Here is a 12,803-nt window from a genome sequence, read left to right on the forward strand (position 1 = left end):
AGGAGAATTGACCCTGTAATCAAGGGTATCAAGCCCATCCACAAAAATATCTAAGCTTGATCAAGGGTATCAAGCCTGGCGGGCAATAAATAGGCCTAACCCCAAGGGCTTCAGGGAGAATTGACCCTGTAATAAAGGGTATCAAGCTCGTCCACGAAAATATCTGAGCTTGATCAAGGGTATCAAGCCCCACGGTCAATAGCTAGGCATAATCCCAAGGGCTTCAGGGAGATTGACCTTGTGACCTCCAGAACTACGAGGCACTTATTTGACTAGTTGAGCTAACCCTTGGGGCGGTCATGTTGGCATTATATACACTTTTGTCTTGAAGAATTAAAAAAATTGAAATGAAAATAAAACATTTTAGTAGTACGAAATTAGATTTTTTAAGGGCTAACATGTCATGGATGCCAATAACTTACTAACACATCTATTTGTGAAATGTCACTATATCCATACATGTGTAACATACATATTTTAATCAAGGTTGAAATAAATATGAAATGTTTAGAAGTTAGGTATTAATATAGGAAGTGAATCTAGAAATATGGAGAAAATAGACAGAAGTTTTTGGATTTTTTGTCTCACTCTTTTATTTATGTGTTATTATAGCAATTATAAAAGTTACAAGTCTTGAATAGAAGTAGAACCTTACCATTATCTTCCTTGTTGATAGCAATCTCTTGCCATTCCCTTCCCCTTAAAACAAGGAAGTTGAAATAAAAAAACTTTAGTAAGAAATAACTAATTGCGCCTACAAATGTTCTCTAGCCCAGTATAGTAGAGACATTATAATATTATGTTTAACATTTTAAATAAAATGAAAATCATAAAACATAAAAATTATAATTAATTGTAATTATAATTGTTAAATAAATTAGTCTAGATATATTTGAATAGCAAACAAATTCGAAAGGAATCAAATCTCTTGAGATAAAAACCTCTTTTAGACTCAAAAAAGATTTAATCCCTCAGAGCTTAGTAGATCTTGAATTAAAATAGATCTAGACTAATTTATAAATTTTAGATCCCACTCTTAGTTCATTAATCAATTCTCCACTTTATGCGCTCTATTGTGTAAATTATTTCATAATTTTAAATTTTGTTAATTATCTATGTGAAATCAATATCAAATTTCTAATTATACTTATTAATTTATTTAATATATCATACTAACATTCTTCTATATCATATAAAACAAATTTTAGGATAACTGTTTTTATTAGATTTATTTGAATTATAACATTAAAATTATTTGAATACAGAATACACTTAACTAAATTTATTCAAATGACCATATTACACTTTAACATTTTAAATTACAATATTACATTTTAACATGTTAATTAAAACACACTTAAATATAGTTTTTCTGTTACATTGATTTTCACAAAACTCTAACTCTAAATTATGTAACCTGCAATAAGCTATGAAGTCTGTTAATTTGTATACATAAAACAAATATAAAACCAGTTCACTTTTTTTCAATTAATTGAATACAGGGAAAGGCGTAGTCTCTAAATTATCTAACCTGCAATAAGCTATGAAGTCTGTTAATTTGTATACATAAAACAAATATAAAACCATTTCACTTTTTTTCAATTAATTGAATACATGGAAAGGCGTAGTCTAATTTATAGATGCAATGGTTTTTTTATAATTATTTTTCTGCTTAGTTTTAATCAAAATATGATGGAGATTTTTAAAAACTTGAGATTAAGTTTTTTAGTCTGCATAATTCAAGTTCTCTCAGAATTTTTCAGGAATCTAAATACATTTATGCATTCAAGAATATATTTTTGACATAAAAATGTATTTTGATAACAAAAATGTATTTTTGACAACAAAAAAATCTTGAAATTATATTCCTTATTTTTAATAAATTCAAGTAAAAAAACTATTTCATCTATAAATTAAACTACACCTACATTGAAATACTCAAAAATATATTTAACCGCCTTACCCAATATGATTTTCCAAAATTTTAACTCTGGGTTTCGACTCCCCTATGGCTCACTTTGATTGTGGGTTCTTACGTGCTAGCGTTAAGTGCCTTACGACAGCCGCTTTTCTCATTATTATTATTGATGTAGTTATCAGCGTCGATCCCAGCGAAAATATGAGTCTCAACTCGTTTCAATTATTGTTTCTTTCGAATTTATTAGTAGGGTTGAATATCATATGTGGGTGCTTGTTAATTCTGCGCACTCAGAGATTTGTTAAGAGAAAATACGAAACTATCAAAAACGTCAAGTTTTTGAAATTTGTTGTATCTAATTGCCACCAAGTTTTTGAAATTTAACTGCTGCGTCTCTAAGTCATAACACTTAGTTCTGGAATGAGAAAAATATTGCATTTGCACTATTTCCATGTCAGCAAAAATGTTGATGAAGTCAAGTTTACATATGAAGTATTTGCATGCAAATGAATTTGATCTTGCTCCACCTGCAATTCCCTCTCCTATAGAATGTTACGCAAATTAAGAATATGGACGGATTCTGCACACGCTTTATGACCCTGAAAGTCCATCGTTTTCCACCCATGCTGCACCATCTTCTTGGATTAGAAATCCACGTCCATAACAACATATTGCAACTTGGAGCCTTGTGAGTCGGCGATGTCGACCAAATAAATTATAGAAACCCTAATTTGCATGAAACCGTTAATCTGACTCTGTAACGTCTTAGCCGGACCACTCTGGCTGTGCTTCAACTGAGAGGGGGCGGCCCTGCTGGGAAACTCGTCATCTGCAGAAACATTGCTTGCAAATCAATGGGATCTGCCCTCATAATCGTGACCGGACCTCTGTTTCCCTTCGCGACCGCCGTTTGCGTATGAAATTACTAAGGGCCGGAGTGGATGTCTGATGATTATATGATTTTGACAAGGCCTCCGTTCGAGTCCCAGGAGTCTCAAACTGGGCTGCCACCGAATCTGACTCTGCCACGCTTGCTTGCCTTTTGTTCGATGTTGGTCTGGGAAGGACTGCCCGGGTCACAACTGGAAGTGGACGACGACACTACGTTGCTTGTGAAAGGTGCCGCATTCCTCTCGTTCGAAGTCCGGGTGAAGGCTCCTTCGTCTTGTCGGAAGTTCAATTCCGTCACCAGCGCCCTCGTTACGATCTCCATGTCTCGCTGGGAGGCCTGAATGATCCACGCAGGCAGCCCTGGAACATTCTTGCTACGATTTCCTTGTCTCGCTGGGAGGAGTTTGGCCGCATCAGAGGGCTGGAAGCGCCAGGGAGCCAAGGCTTGTTCCCTCAATAGGCCTAGGCTTCTGGAGGGCATTGCCACCTTCAGGTTCGATCTCGTGACCACCTTCATCACTGCAAGCGTCGAGTTCGAATCGTGACCTTCTTCATCACTGCAAGCTTCGAGTTCGAACTGGGAACCTTCTTCAAACCTGCTCTGCTTCCTGACTGAGCCTACAATCATTGATGAACAAAACGAGAATAAATAAGAAAAGGAGATTTAGCTGTCCTAATCTAAGAAGCACAGCCTGAACCCATACAAGTGGGAACGCATTGCCTAAGTTGCCATTGTAGTCAAAACTCATTCAAATTGGACCCTTTGCAAAACTGATTATAGTGGGAACGCTTTACCTTAAAGTCAAGAATATCGTTAATTTTCCAAGATAAGTCTCTATTTAGGAAATTCCAACAACTTTCCTTCCCATTATTATATTTTTATTTAACGAGTGATACTTTTAATTTTCCAAATTCAATTTGAAAAAGAAACAATTCAATAGATCATAATTATTTTTTACAACTTTCCTTCCCATTATTATATTTTTTTTAATGAATGATACTTTTAATTTTCCAAATTCAATTTGAAAAAGAAACAATTCAATAGATCATAATTATTTTTTACTATTTAAATGTAACTGTTCATTTTCTTTATCAGATTAACATCATAGGTTTTTGGCAAAACTGCAAATCAATCGTTCATTGAAAATGAACGGATCAACATCATAGGTCTTTGGTAAAACTGCAAATCTATCGTTCATTGAAAATGATCAGATCAACGTCATAGGTCTCGAGCAAAACAGCAAATCTATGGCACACAGATTATTAGAGAGTTAATTAATTATTTTAGGAAATATGCTTTTACTTAAATAAAATGTTGAGTGAGTTTACATTTAGTAATTAATTTTAATTGTTTTATTATTATTTCATAATTAAATTATTTATAATCAAATTCTTTTACATTTCAGGGTTTTTGGTATTTGTTTGGATTAATTTTATAAAAAATTTGGTATAGATTTCATAGATCTAGTCTAGATCCATCTTAACTCAGGATCCATCAAGCCGAGAGAGATCAACTATCTTTAAATGCAAAGCTTTTTTTAGAGTGAAAAGAGATTGATTCCTCTCATTTTAAAATGGATCTAAGCTGGTTTAATCCCCCCTTTAAATAGGCTATATTCCACATAACACCATGGATCTCAATACCACTTGTCATTTTTTTTTTAGTTTCTTTTGTATCGTTATTTTTTTTTTTTTTTCACGATCTAAAATGAGTAGTTTTTAAGTGATACATTTTGGAAAGTTTTTCGATTCATTTTCCGATCTAATTTTAAGCAAGGATTCATTGAAATCACAAGTTTGACATGTGAACTCTTCACAATACAAGTGCCCGGTGGGTTTTGGAGGGTGTTGAATCCATATATGGAGTCAAAAAACTAGTTAAACAACACAAATCAAGATTTGACCACAAATTTTTTCACCAGATTCGAGCCAAAAATATGCCTCAAACTCCAAAAAGTAGACTACTCCAATTTAAAGCATTTACATTATATTAAACTTTTTATTTTATTTAATCTTTATTTATTTTTATTTCATTTGACTTAGTCAAAATATTAAACATTACATTTACAATATCTCTACCATAATTTGTTGGAGGATGCCTCTCTGAGCAATCATAATTTTAAAATGGGAAATATGCATAATGCAAGTGCTTCTTATTGAATCCATTATGCATTTAAAAACAAATTTTAAATAACAAAAATCAATGATTTTTCCAAAAAGTATATTCCTAGATTCTAGAGAAGAGAATCAAGATATAAAATAGTTAGATAACACTATTAAATTATAATAAACTTTATCATTTAAAAATAAATAAATTAATTAAAAAACATATAAATTTAAATAATCACAATTATCTTCATAATTGAAAACTTTAAATTAAAATAAATATATATGAATTTATTTATTTTAAATTTTAATCATTATTATGATTTATCGAAAAAATTAGTATAATTTTTTTTTTAAATTGTTAAATTTTTATTTTAACAAAATAAAAATATTAATTCATTATAAACTAATGCAATTATATAAATTAGATTGTTGGTAAATACACATAGGCATCAATATATAATAAAGATTAAAACATTTTCTTTATACTTTATGATACATCTCATATATAATAAACTTTCAAAGTTCCCTAAGATTTGTAAAAAACTTGGTGGACCTTAAGAATATGAAAGGTGTTTATGTAATCTCTTGTTCACCCGAGACACCCTATGTTGTGAAATTGGATGCTCAATAAATCAAAGGATTTAGGAACATAAACATCAAACATGAGAGGTCCTTCTCCTCAACTTTAACGGAACAAGCAATTAGGACAAAACACCACAAACATCAAACATGAGAGGTCGCGTTCCTCAGCAACATGTAGAAAAAGCAAAACACCACATCTACAGAACATGTAGTTAAGACAAAACACCAAAAACATCAAACATGGGAGGTCTTGCTCCTCCAAGTTAACATAAGATGTAGAAAAGACAAAACACCACATCTTCATTGAAGATACCCTGGTCAATTCTAGGACAAATCATTTCAATCACCTAAGTTTAGGGAGGCTATAGAGATTGAAAGGAAGCCAAACAATGTGAATAGAGAAGATGGTTGGAAAATTAATACTTGTTGGATCCCTTCCATTTTTTCTTAAGTTTTTATTTATTTATTTATTTGTTATTATTGTTATTTTTCTAATTTCTTGATTTTTAATTTTTATTATTTATTTGTATAATTACATTATTTTGTTGATTATTGATTTATTTATTTAGTTATTATTTATTTATTTAGACCATTTATTATTTTTATTTATTTTTAAGTTTTTAGAATTTATGGATTTTGATTATTTAAGTTTTGCCCAAATATTATTTTTATTTTATTAATTATTTTAGTGTTTTGATTATTTAACATTGATCCAAATATTTATTTTTTATTTAAATTTAACCACTTATTTATTTTATTTATTTTTAAGTTTTTAGATTCGATTGTTTTATTATTTAAGTTTGACCCAAATATTCTTTTCATTTTATTAATTGTTTTATTGTTTTTAATATTTAGGTTTGACCTAAATATTATTTTTATTTTAGATATTCTTTTCATTAAAATTTTCTTTTTGATTAATTATTTTCCTTAATTCAATATTAACAACTATATTCTAATAATTATTTCCTTATATTAAAATATTATTTACTTATATTAAATTATTATTTATTAATAAATAATATTTATTTAGTCAAATCTAACTGTTATATTATAAAGACTAATGTTTTTTGATGCCAACCTCTCATTATTAATCATATTAGATGATTCCAAACTCATTCACAAAACTATGATGATGATATTGCTTTTCATGATATAGATTATAGAAACCTAAATTCAATTATTACATCTCACACTACTAAAACTAAAAAAAAATCATAAACCTAACTAAAGTATAACATTATTTTAAATTATTATTAATTAAAAACTCTAACTCACTTCATATGTCATTTTTTTAATTAATCAATTTAATTAAAAGAACAAAATGGTTCAAACTTTAATTTTTATATTCTACTAAAAATATTTTATACCATCCACTTAATAATTATTGATAATTAAATTAAAATTTTAAAAACAGTGTTCTAAAATAAACATTTCTATCCTCATAAAAACATAACATATTATATATATATAGTATCTAAAAAATTAAAATATTATTTTTCAAAATTTATTTTTATTAATGAAAATTATTCTAACGATTGTATATTTTAATATGATTAAACAATTTTTTATAATGAAAGGGAAACACTGCAAATATAGTAGACAAATATTACTGATATTAAAAATTATATTGTAAACTTCTCTCGCCACATATAATACAATACTCTGGATACGATATTTAACTAGACTAGCCAAGATCAAATGAAAATGGATAGAATTTTCATGGTGAGACTCAACCACTTGAATTACCTATATATATATAAACAAATTACATCTAAATAAAATATTCCAATAATAATAGGTTATGGTATTATATCCTTTTGTTATATATAAAATTGAAATGATGATTAACACATAAATGGTTGACTTACTATATATATATTAATAGTCTTTGCTAAAATCTGCGGCCTGAATCTTTCATATAAACTCTGTGGCCATATTATTTCAGCTATGTGGCACGAAGTCTTCGATCTGACTTCGCTACATTTTATTTTCACTGGACCTTGCTTTATTTTTCGAAAGGTTGGGCCCAACGATCTTCCTTTCTAAAGGTTGGGTCATCTGAGCATCTTTAACGAAGATTGCAGAAGGATAGCTCTGTGCATCATTAGTATCCAAGCTGAATGTTGATCACAACCTCTATAGTTCTGTGGTTCTGAGGCTCTGCGAGATCAGCGTCTCTGCAGAATATATAAATCTCTGCGGCCTCAGTGATCTATGAGGCATGTAATTTATATATCTCATTCAACCTCCTCCGCTGCAATAATATTGAAGCCAAATACATCTCTTCAATCTACCTTTGCGGTTCTGCGGGTCTCTGCGGCATAGATACATCGCTGCAGCCTCGGTGGTCTCTGCGACATACAATTGATATATCTCATTCAAACTCCTATACAATTGATACATCTCTTCGATCTGCCTCGACAGTTCTGCGTTCTAGCCATATAAGACAACCTCTTTGTGGATCTTGGCGGGAGCTTTTTTGCGACTTCATAGCAGTACAGGTGGTCTCTTCAAACATTGTACATTGTAGGTGAATTTGTTTTGTTTTTTATTAATTATATTGGGTAGAATATGAGTACTTCTCTCCATATTTCTAAAGTCTTTCTCTATTAGAGGAGATCCAGAGAAATTACATTAGGAAGGTCAAGAAAAATTAAGTTAGAGAGTTTTTATGAACACATTTAGTCTTTAGAATAATGAAAGGAAGAAAGAGAAAAGCAATATAAAGAAGAATTGTTCAAGATGCATACTTAGCATAAATTTGAATTATCTACAATGCTTACTAATAACTACAAATTATTAGAAGATGAAATTACAACATTCGAGACTGAAATTAAAAAAAAAAAAAGATATGATGCAAGATTTAGAACATCAAAAACAATGGCTGAAGAAAATTGCACCTTGAAAGATGAGATTAAAGCTTTATAAGCAAAACTAGATGATAACTCAGCCCTAAGCAGTACAACGAATCAACTTGATATCAAACCCATAAAAGAAGAAATGAACAAATTAATCGAACTGGATCATGAGAGACACAAAAGAGCCCTAAACCTTATCATTGTAGGTATAAAAGAGCAAGAAGATGGCACATTACCAATAGTAAAAGAACAATTGAAAATTCACTCACAAATTCAAACAACATATCTAACAAGAACAAAGGTTGGGAAATATTCTTGAGCATAAGCATTGATTAATTTGCGTTAAGGTAAGTTGCAATGACCACAAATTAGATATACTTAGAAAATTTCATAGTCTAAAACGGTCAAGAATATTTGTAAATGAGGATCTTATTGCACCAAGCTAAACTAAGGAAAGAGGTCCAAAAGGTAAAGGAGGTAAGAAAGGAAGGAAAATGGGAAATCAATATAAATAGAAAAGATATTATTAGAGATATAGTCCAAAACAAAAGTGATATATATGAATTAATAACACTTTGGATCCTCTTCTAGCACTGTTGTGGTTTTCCATGGCGCAAAGGTCCTATGTTAATTTGGATCCCGAGTGATACTAATCTTATTTTCTTAGTCAAAACCTTGGAGCATGATGAATCTAGGGTTCCCCAAATTGATGGGTTTACTCTTTGGTCTATCTGGAACAAGAGATTGTCTTGTCAGGGGGTTGGTGGCATGACGTGTTATATAAGAAATAACATTTCTTCCCACATAATATTTCATAAGAATGACCCCCTTAATCAATATGTTTGGATTGACATCTCTTACTCTAACACCAATAAAAGCTTCCTTGCAGCTTGCTACTTTTCTCCCTTCAACTCTACTTCCTATAAGAAAAACAACCTAAATAAGGATTGTCCCTTCATTAACTTAGAGTGTGATATTCACAACCTAAGGAATGAGGGGAACATTCTCTTACTTGGGGGCTTTAAGGCCTGTACTTCCAATAACCAAGCCACTTTATTAAGTAATACCTCTAACCATAACCCCTTATGGCTTGATGAGGATTGTGTTATGGCTAGTAAATTCTAAATAAATTCTAAATATATTATCGAGCACATTTTTGGCACTAAGCTAATTAAGCTTTGCAGTTCCCAAGACCTAATTATTTGTAATGGGATTAATAAGTGGCCTTCCTCTGGCCAGATGACTTGTATTCACGGGTGTGGTAGCAGTGTTGTGGACTATGTGATATCTGATAGCCAAGTTCTCCACCATATTGTTAATTTTGACCTCTTAAATGACCATGACCCTGACTCTAACCATAGACCTCTCTCCTTAACCCTTAAGCTTGATATGTACACCAACCACATGCATAAGAACGATGAGAGTCCAAGACATACACATTTTGACAATAGTAAAATAGATCTATTCTTAAAAGTTTTAACAAGGCATCTTGGTTCCTTAACATATAATGACAACATTGACCACATATACTGCAATTTTACTGCTATCCTCTCCACTACCATTAACAACTTCTCCAAGGAAGTATCATATAATAATAATAATAGGACTTCCAACTTGTGGTATGAAAATGATTGTAAATCTACCAGGAAAGTGATTAGAGATGCTCTCAATGAAACTATTAAGGATGATAAAATCAAGGTGTACAAAGCTCTTATCAAAAGGAAAAGAAGAGAGTATATAAACAAGAGCCAAGATCATCTCCTTAACCTCTCTGAAGTTGAGCCTAAAATCTTTTGGAGGAACATTCTTGTCCATAAATCGAAAGAAAATAATCTGATCACCTTAAAGGAATGGGATGTCTATCTTAGAAATCTCTATGACTCCCCGGGCACCATGAGCTACACCAAAAACACTCATATAGAGGGAGTTGCCTTTTCTTTGGAGGACGTGGAATCCAGGATTAAGAAGCTTGTTAACGGGAAAGCTAGGGATATTGAAGGGTACCAAGCCAAAATTCTCACAATTGGAAAGTCCATCCTCACCCCACACCTGCACAATCTCCTTAACTTGGAAGTTAAACAAGGCTTCCCTAAGTTGTGGACACAAATCCTTATCATGCCTATATTTAAAAGTGGGGATAAAAACGTACCCTCTAACTATAGGACTATCATGATTAGACACATTTTAGCTAAGATGTATGGGATCATTTGGGAAAAGAAGATTAGAACTTGGCTTGAAACCCATGGGAAGAGAGCCACTTGGAATGTTGGTTTTAGAAGGAATCACTTTACGATCGACTACCTTGTCACTCTTAGGACCATTGTCAAGTATTTTTGTAATAGTAAAACTGGTCTCTTTAGCTGGTTTTTTTTTAATTTAGAAAAGCTTTCGACACTGTTCCTCATGAGAAGTTGTGGCAAAGGCTCGATGAGATAATGGCTCCTCTAGAGTTAAGGGTCATTTTTATTAGATTGTACGAGAATGTTATTTCCAAGCTTAAGACCACCGTGGGTTGGTCTACTGATATTAAATACAACATCGGTGTTAAGCAAGGGTGTTCCCTATCCCCTACCCTTTTTGGAATTTACATTGGCAATCTTGAGGAGTGCTTAGCAACTACTAGTTGTGAGGGACCCAAGCTTGCTGGTATAATCATTACTCTTCTCCTTTATGCTGATGATATCATTCTTCTTGCTAGGAGTCCCAACAATTGCAATAAGAAACTTAAAACCCTCAACAAACACTGTTACAAGATGGGTATGACTGTTAATACTGACAAGGCTAAAGTTATGATTATTAAATCCAAAAATATCACCTATGATAATTTCATTTATGATAAGGATCACTTAGAAAATGTTTCCTCTTACAAATATTTAGGTATTAACATCCACCATTAGCTCAACTAGAACTATAGCAATGAGAAAATGATTATAGGAGGTTGGAAAGCTTAATATGAGATTCAAAATAATTGTAAGATGATTGATCTTTGGGTTTGGAGTAAAAAAGAGTTCCTCTTCGAGACTCTCATCACCCCTATTATTTTATATGGGTGTGAGGTGTAGGGCTACAATCTTTCTAAAGGTTCGAGAAAGATTGAAATGATCCAAAAGCAATTCGTTACCTACAACCTCAATATTAAAGGTAATACTACCTATCCTATTCTCTTAATCAAGGCTAGCCTTTCCCCCAGAATGCACGACTATGTTTAGGTATTTGATGTATAAGAAGAAGTTGCACAACATGGAAGTCAAGAGACTCCAAAAAATTTCTTCTAACTCAAGTCAAAACCACCTCTGTCTCAAGAAAGGGTGGCATAAGGATGCCACATCCTGCCTCGATAATTGAGAGATAAAGGAGGATATCATCTTGGGAAATAAGGATAATATTCAAAACATCATTACTTCCAAATTTAAGGATAAGTTGTGGAGTGATAAGGAGTTAGAGGGGAAAAGAAAGTTAATATATTCTAAGGAGGTTATCAACCCCACACTTAACAACTAGAATTACCTTTTTGTCTTAACTAGTGCTAAGAAGAGAATGAATTTTGCAAGGATTAGAATTAATTTTCATGACCTTTGGAGTGAAACTAGACATTGGTCTATTGCCAAGATACCTCGGCATGAGAGAATATGCCTCATTTGTGATACTAAGAGAGTCGAAGATGAAAAAAACTTTCTCCTACATTCTCTGACCCTTACTCACATCTACTCTCATTTCCAAAACACTCTCCCCACTACCATCCTCCTCGATTTATTCAGTCAGCAAAATTACAACTCCCTCATAATGCTTCTTTCCCTCCTTTTTGATCATAGAAATAATATTTTAAATAATCCCAGTTAACGCTTCTTTCTTAAGGTCTAATAGACCATATCGGTCTTAGTGGGCATTAATCATCATCATCGTCATATATATATATATATATATATATATATATATATATATATATATATATATATATATGAAAAAAAAAAATTGGTAAATAAATTAGAAGTTTTATTTTAGCTTTTTCAAGATTTAATGCTATGTGTTGAAGAGTGCTTATCACTTTTCCATTTCAATATGGCATTGTCTAAAGACAATTTTTCTTAGACTAACTTTTTTACTCAGATATTTTTATTTTTATTTTTCTAAAATCTTGATTTAGAAGTTTAGAAGTGTTAGAATCAGGATTTTGAAGGTTGAAATAGATCCAACACCCTCAAAAAACCCACAAGGCACCTAAGATTCTATAGTTTGATAGCTGTAACTTAGATTTCCAAAAATATGCGGAAAAAATTTCACGGCTAAATTGTGGCCTAGTTAGACTATTTTCAATATTTGTGCCATGTCTTCTAGATCCCATTTTAATATCTAATATTTTTAGATATTTTTTTATTAATTAGTAATTAATTTTATTATACTTGTTGAAGGAAGAGTATATTTGGGTCAAAATTCTTAAAGTCAAA

Source organism: Pinus tabuliformis, chromosome 7 (genome assembly GCF_031772625.1).
Source record: "Pinus tabuliformis cultivar Carrire ecotype Pingquan chromosome 7, CPIR1, whole genome shotgun sequence".
In the NCBI taxonomy this organism is placed as follows: domain Eukaryota; kingdom Viridiplantae; phylum Streptophyta; class Pinopsida; order Pinales; family Pinaceae; genus Pinus; species Pinus tabuliformis.